General features: G+C 42.4%; 1 protein-coding gene across 2 annotated transcripts in view; it reads right to left on the bottom strand.

Moving 5' to 3' along the window:
• Positions 1-14,298, bottom strand: part of LOC134345844 (dedicator of cytokinesis protein 2-like) — a 1,258,793-nt gene that overhangs the window by 51,816 nt on the left and 1,192,679 nt on the right. The gene's annotated exons all lie outside the window — the stretch shown is intronic.

The following is a 14,298-nucleotide window of genomic DNA, read 5'->3' as shown; positions in this document are numbered from 1 at the left end:
TTGGGAATCCCAGACAACAGGATGATCAGAATTGAAAGTGTAGCAGTGGGATCACTGTCATTTAACAAGAATATCTAAGGAAAGAGGTGATCACCACTCACCTTAAACCTATGCTCACAAGTTTTTAGTACACTCTCCATGGAATGAAGATGTAAGTGCATTCACACTATCTGTGCCCTTCATGATGTTATACCCTTCTATAAGATCACCTCCAAATCTCCTCTGTGCTAAGGAATAAAGTTTAAACCTGACCAACCTCTCCTACAGCTTGACCAGTGGCCAATCAGACATTGGAAGTTTGGAGAGGAGGAACTTCCACTGCCCGAGGATAAAAGGCAGGAGTGGGTCATGGCAGCGTAATAGAGCTTTGACTAGTGACCAATTGGCATTTGGATGATTAGCAAGCGCAACTAAAGGAAGGCAGCGGCCCTCATCTGAGTGGACATAGTGGTGCTCTTCAGGCTTTAGCTCTTCGAGGCTTCAGTCAGAGAAAGCAAAGACAGAATAGCTCAAGTTTTTTTTTCCTTTTCATAAACGGGATAGTGGAATGCTCCATTTGCAGGATGTGGGAAGACAGGGACACCAGCAATGTTCTTAATGACGACAACTGTGAGAAGTGCATCCAGCTGCAGCTTCTGACAAGCCCTGTTAAGGAGTTGGAGCTGGAACTGGATGAACTCCGGATCATTCGGGAGGCTGAAGGGGTGATAGATAGGACATATGGTCCTGGACTTATTTCATAATTTACTGCAATAATTTACATATTACTATTTAACTATTTATGGTTCTATTACTATTTATTATTTATGGAGCAACTCTAATGAAAACCAATTTCCCCCAGGATTAATAAAGTATGACTATAACTACTATATGGAGTGGTAATTACACCCAAGGTGCAGGACATCATCACATCATCAAGTTTGCCAATGGCACGACCATGGTGGATCTCATCAGTAAGAACGATGAGTCAGCATACAGAGAGGAGGTGCCGCGACTAATGGACTGGTGCAGAGCCAACAACCTGTCTCTGAATGTGAACAAAACAAAAGAGATGGTTGTTGACTTCAGGAGGGCACGGAACGACCACTCTGTTGAACATCAACAACTCCGCCGTAGAGATCGTTAAGAGCACCAAATTTCTTGGTGTTCACCTGGCAGAGAATCTCACCTGGTCCCTCAACACCAGCTCCATAGCAAAGAAAGCCCAGCAGTGTCTCTACTTTCTGCGAGGGCTGAGAAAAGTCCATCTCCCACCCCCCCCCCCATCCTCACCACATTCTAAAGAAGTTTTATTGAAAGCATCCTGAGCAGCTGCATCACGGCCTGGTTCGGAAATCGCTCCATCTCGGATCACAAGACCCTGCAGCGGATAGTGAGGTCAGCTGAGAAGATCATCGGGGTCTCTCTTCCTGCCATTACAGACATTTACACCACACGCTGCATCCGCAAAGCAAACAGCATTATGAAGGACTCCACGCACCCCTCATATAAACTCTTCTCCCTCCTGCCATCTGGCAAAAGGCACCGAAGCATTCAGGCTCTCACGACCAGACTATGTAACAGTTTCTTCCCCCAAGCCATCAGACTCCTCAATACCCAGAGCCTGGACTGACACCAACGTACTGCCCTCTACTGTGCCTATTGTCTTGTTTATTATTTATTGTAATGCCTGCACTGTTTTGTGCACTTTATGCAGTCCTGGGTAGGTCCAGAGTCTAGTGTAGTTTTGTGTTGTTTCTCGTAGTTCAGTGTAGTTTTTGTGTTGTTTCATGTAGCACCATGGTCCTGAAAATGTTCTCTCATTTTTACTGTTTACTGTATCAGCAGTTATGGTTGAAATGACAATAAAAAGTGACTTGACTTGACTTGATGTGACAGCCAGGAAGGGGAAAGGAGTTAAGGAGCCAGTGCAGAGTACCACTGTGGAAATCCCACTCAACAATAGATATATATCACTTTGGATACTGCCAGGGGTATGACCTAACAAAGGAAAGTCACAGTGGTCTGGTCTTTGGCAGTGAGTCTGCCTCTGAGCCTGAGAAGGGAAGTGGGGGAGAAGAGGCGAGCTGTGGTGATAGGGGATTCGTCAGTTAGGGGAACAGACAGGAGGTTCTGTGGGCGAGAACAAGATTCCCAGATGTTATGTTGCCTCCTGGGTGCCAGGGTCCAGGATATCTCTGATCACGTCCTCAGCAGTCTTAAGTGGGAGGGTGAACAGCCAGAAGTCGAGGTCCATGTAGGTACCAATGGCATGGGTAGGACGAGTGATGAGGTTCTGCATAGAGAGTTCAGGGAGTTAGGTGCTAAGTTAAAGGGCAGGACATCCAGTGTTGTGATCTCAGGATTGCCACCTGTGTCATGTGCCAGTGAGACTAGGACTGGGAAGATTATACAGTTTAATTCGTGGCTAAGGAGCTAGTGTAGGAGGGAGGGCATAACATTTTTGGATCATTGATCTCTCTTCCAGGGAAGGTGGGAACTGTACAGAAGGGATGGTTTGCACCTGAACTGGAGGGGGACTAATATCCCCGTGGGAATGTCTGCTAATGCTGCATGGTGGGGTTTAAATGAAAGTTGCAAGGGGATGGGAACCAGAGTGCCAGAGCAGTTAGTGGGGATGTTGTGGAGGCAGATGTTGGTGAGACTTCATACAAAGTTAGCAATCAAAAGGTGAGCATGGTGTGATTAGTGTCCTGAGCTGCATATATTCCGAAGCAAGAAATATCATAGGAAAGGCAGATGATAATGCTAAAGATGAGGTAGCTGGGGCAGCTACTTTACAAACAGAGGCAATATGTACTGAGGAGAGGCTGTTGATGGGCAAAAACTGCAGTCAACAGGTTGAGTTGCAATGTAAAAGGTGGACAAAATCAATAAGGGCGAATACAGGACTGGAGATGTTGTATCTGAATGCGCATAGCATACGGAATAAGGTAGATGAACTTGCAGCACAGTTGCAGATTGGCAGGTATGAAAGATTATAGCTGGGAGCTTAATGTTGAAGGATACACATTGTATCAAAAGGATAAGCAGGAAGGCAAAGGAGGCGGTGTTGTCCTGTTGGTAAAAAATGATATCAAGTCATTAAAACGAGGTGACATGGGGTTGGATGGTGTTGGGTCATTGTGGATAGAGCTAAGGAAATGCAATGGTAAAAAGAGCCTGATGGAAGTTGTCTACAAACCCCTAAAGAGTAGTAAGAATGTGGCCTACAAATTACAATGAGAGATGAAAATGCATGCCAAAAGGGCAATGTTACAATAGCCATCGGGGACTTCAATATGCAGATATATTGGGAAAGTGGGGTTGGTGCTGGATTACAGGAGGGGGAATTTCTAGAGTGCCTATAAGATTGCTTTTTTAGAGCAGCCCGTGGCTAACCTCACTAGAGGATCAGCTATTCTGGATTGGGTGTTGTGCAATGAACTGGAATTGCTCCAGTATCTTATGTTTTTATCAGGATTGGAAAGGAAGGAGGAAGACACCAACTTTGTGCTCCTTTGGATCTGTTATTCTCCAGATTTTCTGGGAGGATTCTAGTGTCTCCACCCCTAACCACAGACACAAAATATCTGCTAAATCACTCCACCAGTTGCTTGCTCCCCAGTATTGTTTCTGTAAGACTATAAAATAGTCAAATTAATTTTCACAGATCTTTCCTGTTTTATAGAACTGCAGAGGCCTTTGATGTTTCTTACTACATCACTGTGTTATTCACCTGTCCTTTTCCTGAGCAATTATTTGATTCAACTTTGCTGAATTTAGAGAGAAAAAAATCCAGTCCTCAGGGTAAAACCTCTTTATGGCAATATTACATGCTTTTCCCTTGATCTCAAAATATTTTAAAGATATATGTCTTCTGGGATTTGGATCTTGTTGCAAATTCATTGTCCATCTTTGACTGACCTTGAAATGTTGGTGAGGAACCACCTGTATACACTCAACGGCCACTTTATTAGGTACAGTTGTACACCTGCTTCTTACTGCTAATATCTAACCAGCCAATCATGTGGCAGCAATTCAATGCATAAAAGCATGTAGACGTGGTCAAGAGGTTCAAGGGGACCAAACATCAGAATGGGGAAGAAATGTTTAATTAAGTGACTTTGGCTGTAGAATCATTGTTGGTGCCACACAGGATGGTTTGAGTATCTGAGAAATGGCTGACCCCTGGGATTTTCACACACAACAGTCTCCAGAGTTTACAGAGAATGGTGCAAAAGAACAAAAAAAAAAAAAATCCAGTGAGCTGCAGTTCTGTGGGCAAAACCACCTTGTTAATGAGCGAGTCAGAGAAGAATGAGCAGACTGGTTCAAGCTCAGAGGAAAGCAACTCAAATCACCACACATTACGACAGTGGTGTGCACCACGTTGAACCTTGAATTGGATGGGCTACAGCAACAGCAGACCATGAACATACACTCAGTGGCCACTTTATTAGGTACAGGAGGTCCCCAGTAAATGGCCATTGACTGTATAACTCCATCAGTATACTTGTATTTTCACCATGTCTTGTTAGTCCTTGATCAACCACCTTTCCAGATGGATTTCTGTGTCTTAAGTTTGCCGATTAACTGCAATCATAATTTTTAATATGGTTTCCCAATCTACCATAATTAACTTATCTTTTTTCCCAGGGTTAATACATCTAATACTAGAGGGCATGCTATAACGAAAGAAGGGTAAGTTCAAGGAGATGTGGGGGGGGGGCGAGGGGGAAATTGTTTATTTATTTTTACACAGAGAGAGGTGGGTGCCTGAAATGTGCTGTTTGGAGTGGTGGTAGAGGCAGATACATTCAGGACATTTCGATAGGCACACAAATGTGAGAAAATGGAAGGATATGGACATTGTGTAGGCATAAGGGGTTAGATTAGCTGGCCATGCGATAATTTATTTGTTTTGGCATGATATTGTGGGCCAAAGGTCCTGTTTCTGTGCTGTACTCTTCTGTGTTCTATATGTCTCACAGCTTGACAGCATACTTTGTTTAGATTTAAAACTCAAAGTTCACAGAGTGAGACAACAGAGAAGGAGGCCCTTTAGCCCATGCTAACATGCTGACCAGGTGCCCCATCAAAGTTAGTCCCATTTGCCAGTGTTTGGCCCATAACCTAAACCTTTCCAATCCATGTACTTGTCCAACAGTCATTTAAAAATTGTTAACCACTTGTTAATTGTTAACTGCCTCAGCCACTTCCTCTGGCAGCTCATTCCACATAAGTACAGTATCACCCTCCATACAAAACAGTTATCTCTCAGGTTCCTATTAAATCTTTTCCTTCTCACATTAAATCTGTGCTCTTGAGTTAATTCCCCAACTCTGAGAAAAAGATTGAGTTTGTTTACCCTACCTATGCCCTCATGATTTTATACATGTCTCCGTCTCCACCCATTCCACCAGCTGTGCACTGGGTATTGATCTGATCTGTATGAACAGTAGCAAGAGAAGCTTTCTTCACTGTCCCTGAGTACATGTGATAATATTAAACCAATTCCACCAGCTCTTCTTCTCTCCCTCCCCCCCCCCGCCACCACACTTGCCCTATGTGGATTAACATCAACTCCAAAGTTAGGATGGGGTACATCTAGGCCCTCTAACTGAATATGACAGATCTGGGGAAACCAGCTCCAATGTGCCAAGATCAATCTTTGCTCAGACTTCTCCTTCTTCTGGCTTTTTAGTAATCTGCTGCAGAATCTGCTTGGCTGCCTGTCATTAAGCATTGTTTGATTCCTTCATCAGTTGAGCAAATCACATGCACACATCAACCCTGTCACACGCCCAACATCTTATTATGAGGGAGAGAGGGAGAGCGATAAAGGGAAAAAAAAATCACAGTTCAGCTCCTCGTGTTTTTTAAAGTCTTGGATTGACTCTGGGGATTGAAGCCCTGCATTTTTGTACATTCAAGAGGCTGATACTATCAGAGAAATATCATTACTCAAAGATAGCATTTGAAGAATCCATTAACAACCCCGATGTTTCATTTGAATTTAAATATACCTCTTCATTTTTCTTGTTTCTAAAAGGACTTGAGATGTTTGTGTGATGACAGTCACAATTTATCTCTAAGGCTCATTTATATTCAGTCCAATTGGCTACTGCAGACTTTTGCTTGTTTTTTTTGTAAATTCTTTTTACAATCTGTTTCCCTTTTCCATGTTTCTTCATACCCCACTGCTCACAGATTCCCTCCAATTTTTCTCTTAAGAGAACGAGACAAGAAGCAGGAGTTAAAAGCGACATTCCTGAACGCACCATCCCAATCCTCCCTTTGCTTCCCACTTCCCTTCCCTTAGTAGAGTTATAGAGCACTACCGCACCGAAACTGGCCCTTCGGTCCATCGAGTGTGTGCTGAACTATTAATCTCCCCAGTCCCATCGACTGGCACCTGGACCATCTTGAGCAACACATGCAAAATGATAGGAGAACTCAGCAGGTAAGGCAGTGGTTATGAAGGGAAGTAAATATTCGATGTTTCGGGCTGAGACCATGGGGTCTTTGGTTTAAGGTCAGAGGGGGAAACTGTCTGCATATATTGGCTTCAGAATGTGACGTCTACAAACAGTACTGCTGTTAGTCACTCAGGCTACTCCATCAAAGTCAAGATCCAGAAGATGAAGGCTTAAGGTGAGAGGTGAAAGATTTAAAAGATACCTGATGGGCAATTTCTTCATGCTGAGGGAAGTGCATATATGGAATGAGCTGCCAGAGGAAGTGGTTCAGGCAGGTAAACTGACAATACTTCAATTACATTAGGATGGGTAGATTATTGAACATGGAGCAGTACAGCACAGGAACAAGGCCCACAATGTTGTGTTGAACTAACTAGGCTAGTGCCACATAAACTCTTCTGTCTGCATGTGGTCCATATCCCTCCATTCTTTGTACATTGATGTGCCTACCAAACAACCTCTTAAATGCCTCTGTCATATATGGATGTGGAGAGGAGGTTTCCTATAATGGGGGAGGTGAGGACCAGAGGGCACAGCTTCAGGTTAGAAAGACACCCCTTTAAAACGGATATGGGGAGGAATTTCTTTAGCCAGAGGGAGGTGAATCTGTGGAACTCATTGCCTCAGGTAGCTGCGGAGGCCAATTCATTGGGTATATTTAAAACAGAGGTTGATAGGTTCTTAACTAGTAAGAGTGTCAAAGGTTACGTGGAGAAAGCGGGAGAATGGAGTTGAGAAGGAAAATAAATCAGCCATGATTGATTGGTGGAACAGACTCAATGGGCCAGATGGCCTAATTTGGCTCCTATGTCTTCTGATCTTATGGTCTGATCTGTCTCCACTACTAGCACATTCCGGGCACCCTCTATTCTCTGCGTAAGTAATGTGCCTGACACACCTCCTTTGATCTTACTCTTCTCACCTTAAATGCATGCCCATTAGTATTAGACATTTGACCCTGGGAAAAAGATATCAGCTGTTTACTCTATCTTTGCCTCTCATTATTTCATGATCTCTCCTCAGCCTCTACTGTTCCAGAGAAAACAACCGTTTGTCCCACCTGCCATAGCACATGTCCACTAATCTCGTCAGCATCCTGGTTAAACTCTTCTGCACACTCTCCAAAGCATCCATATCTTTCTTTTAATGGGGTGACCAGAACTGAATGCAATACTCCAGATGTGGTCTAATCAGAGGTTTATTAAGCTGCAACATGACTTTCTGACTCTTGAACTCAGAGGCTCAACTAATAAAATCAAGAATCAGAATGAGTATCAAGTTTTTGCCACTGACATATGTCGTGAAATTCACTGCCTTTGAGATGATCTTCTACCCTTCCCTGGATTTGTGCTTCTCTATTATCATTTTCCTGACATGTCTTGAATGCTGTTTTGTCTTCATTTTGGTTTGGTCTGTTGAAAATCTACCATATTGTTGGACCTTACACAGTGAGGAAGTATTTATTCTTATGAATATTGAAAACAGGTGATCCTCTAATTTTCTACATCCCAACAAGTTGCGTGAGTTGATAAGGTAATACTGTATATTGTACCAGAGAAAAGTTAGCATAGTAATTACAAAGGGGATTAATTCTTTTTCAGCCTCACAATTTTGGTTTTTAATTTTTAGTAAGTTGTTGACAGGCTTTGGAATTTTTCTTCTGATTTGACACAATACACAACATTTTGCAGATTTTCTCAAAAATCATACTTCAATATATTTTAACTTTAGAAAATGAAACAGTAAATGTGAAAATAGTTGTGGTGGCTGAATACTTTTTCAAGGCACTGTAACTATGATAGGAGTAAAAATGCTGTCACAATAAAAATAATATAGCCCAAGTCCCTGAGTGTCCTGTCATGTCCTGTAGATTGATGGTGCATGGGATGCTGTTGGCAAGAACAAGCCCGCAGCAGTCCGATCATCATGCCTAGTGCAGCTGTAGACGAACACAATCCAGCTTGTCTTCCACCGAGCAAACACTGGAATGTAGCCCTGACAGGAGGGTCTAATTGCATGTCAATGGGACTAGCTTAAATGGACATCTCGATGGGCTGAAGGGCCTGTTTCTGTGCTGTATCTGTGATTCTATCGCTCTTTCTTCATAATAGCAATGCAATACTTCTCCGAGTGTCTGATTTACTTTCAAGAGTCTGCACTTTCCTCATCCTGAAATACTTTCTCTTCAGAAACACATAAAGTGTGTTTCAGCCAACCCTAACTCAAATTGCCTAAAGATTCGAGGGACTCAAGCAGAAAGCAATTTAGTTTTACATCTCTCTTCTCATTTCTGGGCAACTGATTACTTCTTGTTACAAACTTTTCAATCAGAGGAAGTAATCTTTTCCTATTCAATCTATCATAATGTTTAACAACTTAAAAAATTTTATTCACATCCTTTCTGCTCCAGTGAATTTAGTTCAAATATCTCTTACATAGAGCATAGAACTTACACACAGCAAAGGAACTGGTCCTTTGGCCCAGTGTGCCTGTTTGCAGTCCATGAATCTCCAATCCCTGCCTTTTCATCTGCCAGTCTAAATGCCTCTCAATCGTTGCTACCATGTCTGTTTCTACCACACCTCCTTGGTGGCCCATTCCTGGAACCTACTCGTGCAGAAAAACTTGCCTCACAAATTTCCATTGAACTTTCACCATCTCACCTTAAAGCTATGCTCTCTAGAATTTGAAATCTCAACATTGGGAGAAAAGACCGCAACCGTAGGCAAGGATGGTAAGGACACCAATGCTGGGCTATCCAAGAGTAGAATCGAGGCTTGATTTTAAGACTGAGATGAGAATAGACTCTAGATGAAAAACTGACGAGACTAGGTGAGAATACAAATGGGACAGAAATCCTAAATGTAATCGCAGGCTGAACCAACGTTGAGCTGAGGATTGGCCCCTAACCTGAGTTCAGGTGCTCTTTAAATATCCAAATCTTGGTGCCAAAACATGGCTGTCAATTTGTGGAGTGGTCCAGAATCTTTAAAGGGACTACATCAGAGAATCGGATTGTCTAAACCCCAGAATCTGCCCTAGTTGGGTGCAGGATTTGTCAGCCCCCTGGCGCTCCAGAGAAAACAATCCAAGTTGGCCCAACTTCTCTTCAGATCTAATACTCTTCTATCCTGGCAAGCAATCACCATTTGGGGTTCAGTTCCCACCATTGTCTGGAAGGAGTTGGTACATTCTTCCATTACTGTCTGGGTTTCCGTCGGGTGCTTCAGTTTCCTCCCACGTTCCAATGATGTACAGTTAAGGTTAGAATTAGTAGGTTGTGAGCATGCTACGTTGGTACCAGAAGTGTGGAAACACTTGCGAGCTGCCCTCAGCACATCCTCGCTGATTTGGTTTGAGGCCAATGATACATTTCAGTACAAGTTTTGATGTACTGTATGTGTGGCAAATAAAGCTAAATATGATCATCTTTAATCTTTTCTTTATCCCTTTGGTGAAGTTCTTACGCACATTTCCAAAACCTTTATATCCTGGTTATCTCGTGGCAACCAAATTTAAACCTAAGCAATTTTGACTTAGAGACCTCCCCACCATGAGTAAGAGGTTTTGACTCTCTATCCCAACAAGCAAGGTGGTGGCAGCAACCAACATGACTAATGGCAACATCCTGCAGAAAGTACACAAAACTACTACTTCTTTTAAATCTACTTATACTACAAACTGTGCTTGTACTAATCTGTGTGTGACTGGAGCCTGTAATATACTTTGGCAACGTTTTTTTGGGCTGACTGAGGAATCTAGCACTTCAGCTGTCCCCAAGGGAATTCAGTGTGGTTGAGAGTGAGGTTGAGAAAGGAGTATGTGCCGACACCCCACCCTGCAAAAACTCATGTCAGGGAGGTAGCACCATCGATTTGCGGGAGACTTCCAGGAGAGGTGGGATGTCTGCAATAGAGTAGCTCCTTAGCAGCTAGCCAGCTAGTTTAAATAACGTTAGCTATGCTAATGAACGAATGACACCTGTTAAACTCACCTCAACATGTCTTTTACAGTCTTAACCCACCATGGGCAATAGAAAAGTCACTGTTGCAAACAGTGCAGCGAGCAACACTCTCATTATTTTGACCCCTATTAGGCAGGGGTACACTTTAGGGCAGTCTGGGTAACATATGTTTTATATTTTCTTTTTTTGGAACACTCTGCTACTCTGACTTTTTTTGGAACTCTCTTGCTCTCTCTCTTGTTCGTGGTCGCTCTCACTTGCGCTTGCTTTCTTGCTCTTGTGCTCGCTCTCTCGCTCTTTCTCGCGCGTTCTCTCTCGCTCGTTCTCAAAAAAAAAAATCAATTTCCGGGACATTGTATATAATTTGCGGGCATCAGGGAGCCACAATTAATATGCGGGAGACTCCCGGAAGTTCCGGGAGAGGTGGGATGTCTGTATGCGGCCTAACAGTGGAGGGCCATTATGTTTGGCTCCATTACTCACTGATCTTGCTGATGAAAGCATTGAGCAAGATTGAAATCAATGAGGATAAGAGTGGGAGGGAAGTGGGTGTTCAGTGCCATCTGCCTGCGTTTGACTGGTCTCCCTGTCACTCATGGCTCTGCGCCTTGCAGTCAACGAATGACACAATGCTAAGTTGAACTGAACTACGAGGGATGATTGATAAGTTTGTCTCTAAGGTAGAAGGAGTCTATTTTAGAAAACCGAGCACATTTATTTTTCAACATAGTCCCCTCCTACATTTACACACTTAGTCCAGCGGTCGTGGAGCTTCAGAAACTGTCCACAGCAGGGGTGATTGATAAATTTGTGGCCTAAGGTCGAAGGAGATGAGTTATTAACTTTCTGCATAATCACTCAAAGAGTTGACCTGCATGTGCACGTAATGAGAGCTGTATAACTCATCTCCTTCTACCTTAGGCCACAAACTTATTAATCACTCATCTGTGGACACTTTCTGGATGTCCAAGATCCGTATGCTCCATGACTGCTGGACTAAGTGTGTAAATGTAGTTGAAAAATAAATGTGCGGGGGGGGGGACTTCCGGGTCATCAAGGGAATGGCGGCGTAAGGAAAAGGTCTCTCGACAAAAAAGAAGGTAAACTGCCCCAAAATCGAATTTAGACAAATACTTAATATTGCATAACTATATTAATAAAAGGGGCAAGGATGATGTCTAAGAACAAGAATAAAAAGTCCGCTTCGAAGGCTGATAAACATAAAGAGACGCAGCAAGGCGACGGGCCTAGCTCCCCCACGGCAAGCCAGGACGGAGATAATGAGGGGGAATCGGTGACTCTGTCTTTGATTCTCGGAGAGATTCGCGAGTTCCGACAAGATAACAGCAAACAGCTGGAAGATATTAAAGGAGAAATAGTAAAAACTAACTCGCGGATAGATGAAGCCGAAGCGAGGATTGTTGGAATTGAAGAGAAGCTACAAAACGCCGAGGAAGTGATAGCAGAAATGCTGAAGCTACAAGACCAACTCCAGTGGAAACTAATAGATCAAGAAGGCCGCTCGAGAAGGGAAAATGTGAGGATCTACGGAGTTCCCGAAGGAACCGAAGGTAAACCCGGATTGATGATTCCCTTCGTGGAGAAGCTGCTTAGAGAGAACCTTGATATACCGGCCGCAAAAGACCTACAGATAGAAAGGGCTCACCGCGCATTGGCACCACAGCCTCCGGCAGGCGCCCAGCCCAGATCGATTCTGGTCAGATTTCTCAGTTACAGAACGAAGGAAGAGGTGCTTAAAAGAGCATGGCAAAAGAAAGGTTTCATGTGGAACAACTGTAAAATCAGTTTAGACCACGACCACGCACCGGGGATTCTTGCCAGACGGAAGGAATATACGGAAACACGGAGGGTCCTGAAGGAAAACAACATCAGATTCCAGACCCTGTATCCAGCTCGGCTGAGAGTCTTTTACGACGAAGGGACAAAAACTTACGCTACGGTGGAGGAGGCAACGTCGGACCTGGCGGACCGGGGACTACCTATTAAAGTTATCACCCAACCGGAGTCGCTACTGGAGAGGATTCGGCAGAAGTCGTGGCAGTTAGTGGGGCGAGGACGCTCCACTCGAAACAGAGTGTCAAACTACAAGGAAAAGCTGCAAATATTCAGACGCGAATGTACAGAGAATACAGATTAATTAAGAGAAATGACTGAAAAGAGTAAATTGGACTTAAAAGTAAAATGAAAACTGGTAATTGAAAATAATCTAGGCGGAATAACTTGAATGATAGCAATATGGTCGAGATATAAATACGAGAAAATTCTATATGATTATTCAAACTGCTGAGGGCCCTCTAACACAGGGTGAAGATAGAGGTTATCCCTCTGAACTGAGGCGGGTCGGTGCTCAGGCCTCACTGTGGGAAGTCGGGGAAAATTTTCAAATGTTATACGTTCAGAAATGTCTAGGGTGTGGTTATATGTCTTGGTTTACTGTTGAGAAGGGATTGCTTACTGTTTGGTTAGAAAAGGAAAGTGCTTTTTTTCTACTAGAGAAAAATGCAAACTGAATTGGTAAAAATAATTTCCTATAATGTTAATGGGGTTTTGAATCCAATTAAAAGAAATAAGATTATGTCTAAATTGAAAAAAGAGAGGGCACAAATAGCTTTCCTCCAGGAAACACATATGAGCCAATCTGAACATGGAAAATTAAAAAGAATGGGTTTTAAGCATGTATTTTATTCATCATATAAATTGAGTCACAAAAGAGGGGTAGCTACTTTAATATCAAGTACTCTTAATTATGAACATATTTCAGAGACTAGAGACAAAGAAGGACGGTTTGTAAAAATCACAGGAAGAATAGAAGGTACAGAAATAACATTGCTGAATGTTTATGCTCCTCCAGGTAGTGAATGGTCATTTTATAGACACATTTTTGACCTAATGGTCAGTTCTCGAGGGGTAGTAATTTGTGGAGGGGATTTTAATATTAGATTAAATCCTATATTAGATTCTTCAAGAATAGTTACTCAGAATAAACCTCTGACTCGGAAAGTGAATTCATTGATGGAGGAGTTGGGAATTATAGATGTCTGGAGGGAATTACACCCTACTAGTAAAGATTATACATATTACTCTTTCCCTCATTCAGCCTATTCAAGGATAGACTATTTCTTTATCTTTAATACAGATAGACTCAGGATAAAAAACTGTAATATTGCAACAATTGATCTGTCGGATCATAGCCCAGTCTCTATGTCTCTAATCCTGGAAAGGAAAATGAGGAAAACACTATGGCGGCTAAACTCACATGTACTTAATAACCCAAAAGTAATGGAGAGATTAAGGGGAGAAATCAAAGAATATCTAGACCTTAATGACACGGGAGAAACATCACCAGTGATTTTATGGGATACATTGAAAGCTGTACTGAGAGGGAAAATTATTTCCATTACTACTCACATGAAAAAAATCAATGCACAAAAATTAGCAGACCTTCAAGGAAAATTAAAACAACTTCAAGTTGGAGATAGCAACAAAAGTAATTCAAATCGAAAACAGGAAATTAGGAAATTGCAAAGTGAAATTGATGATATTTATACGTTGGAAATTCAAAGAAATTTTCTTTACCTGAGACAAAAGAATTATGAAGTAGGAGGTAAATCAGCTAGATTATTAGCATATAAATTACGAAAACAACAAGCAGACAATACAATTCATAAAATAAAGAATCCAAAGACAAAGCTTGTGGAGAGTACAATAGGGAAAATTCAAGAGAGTTTTGAAACGTATTATTGAGAGCTGTACTCCCAACCCCGGGCCCCCAATGAGCCCTATATAGACAGTGTATTGAATTTTTTAGATCTACCTAAACTTACAGGTTTACAAAATGAAAGTTTATTAGAA

The sequence above is a fragment of the Mobula hypostoma genome, chromosome 4 (assembly GCF_963921235.1).
Source record: "Mobula hypostoma chromosome 4, sMobHyp1.1, whole genome shotgun sequence".
NCBI classification, from domain to species: domain Eukaryota; kingdom Metazoa; phylum Chordata; class Chondrichthyes; order Myliobatiformes; family Myliobatidae; genus Mobula; species Mobula hypostoma.
Note: the sequence above shows the minus strand (reverse complement) of the source record. Positions and strands in the feature narration are given on the sequence as shown.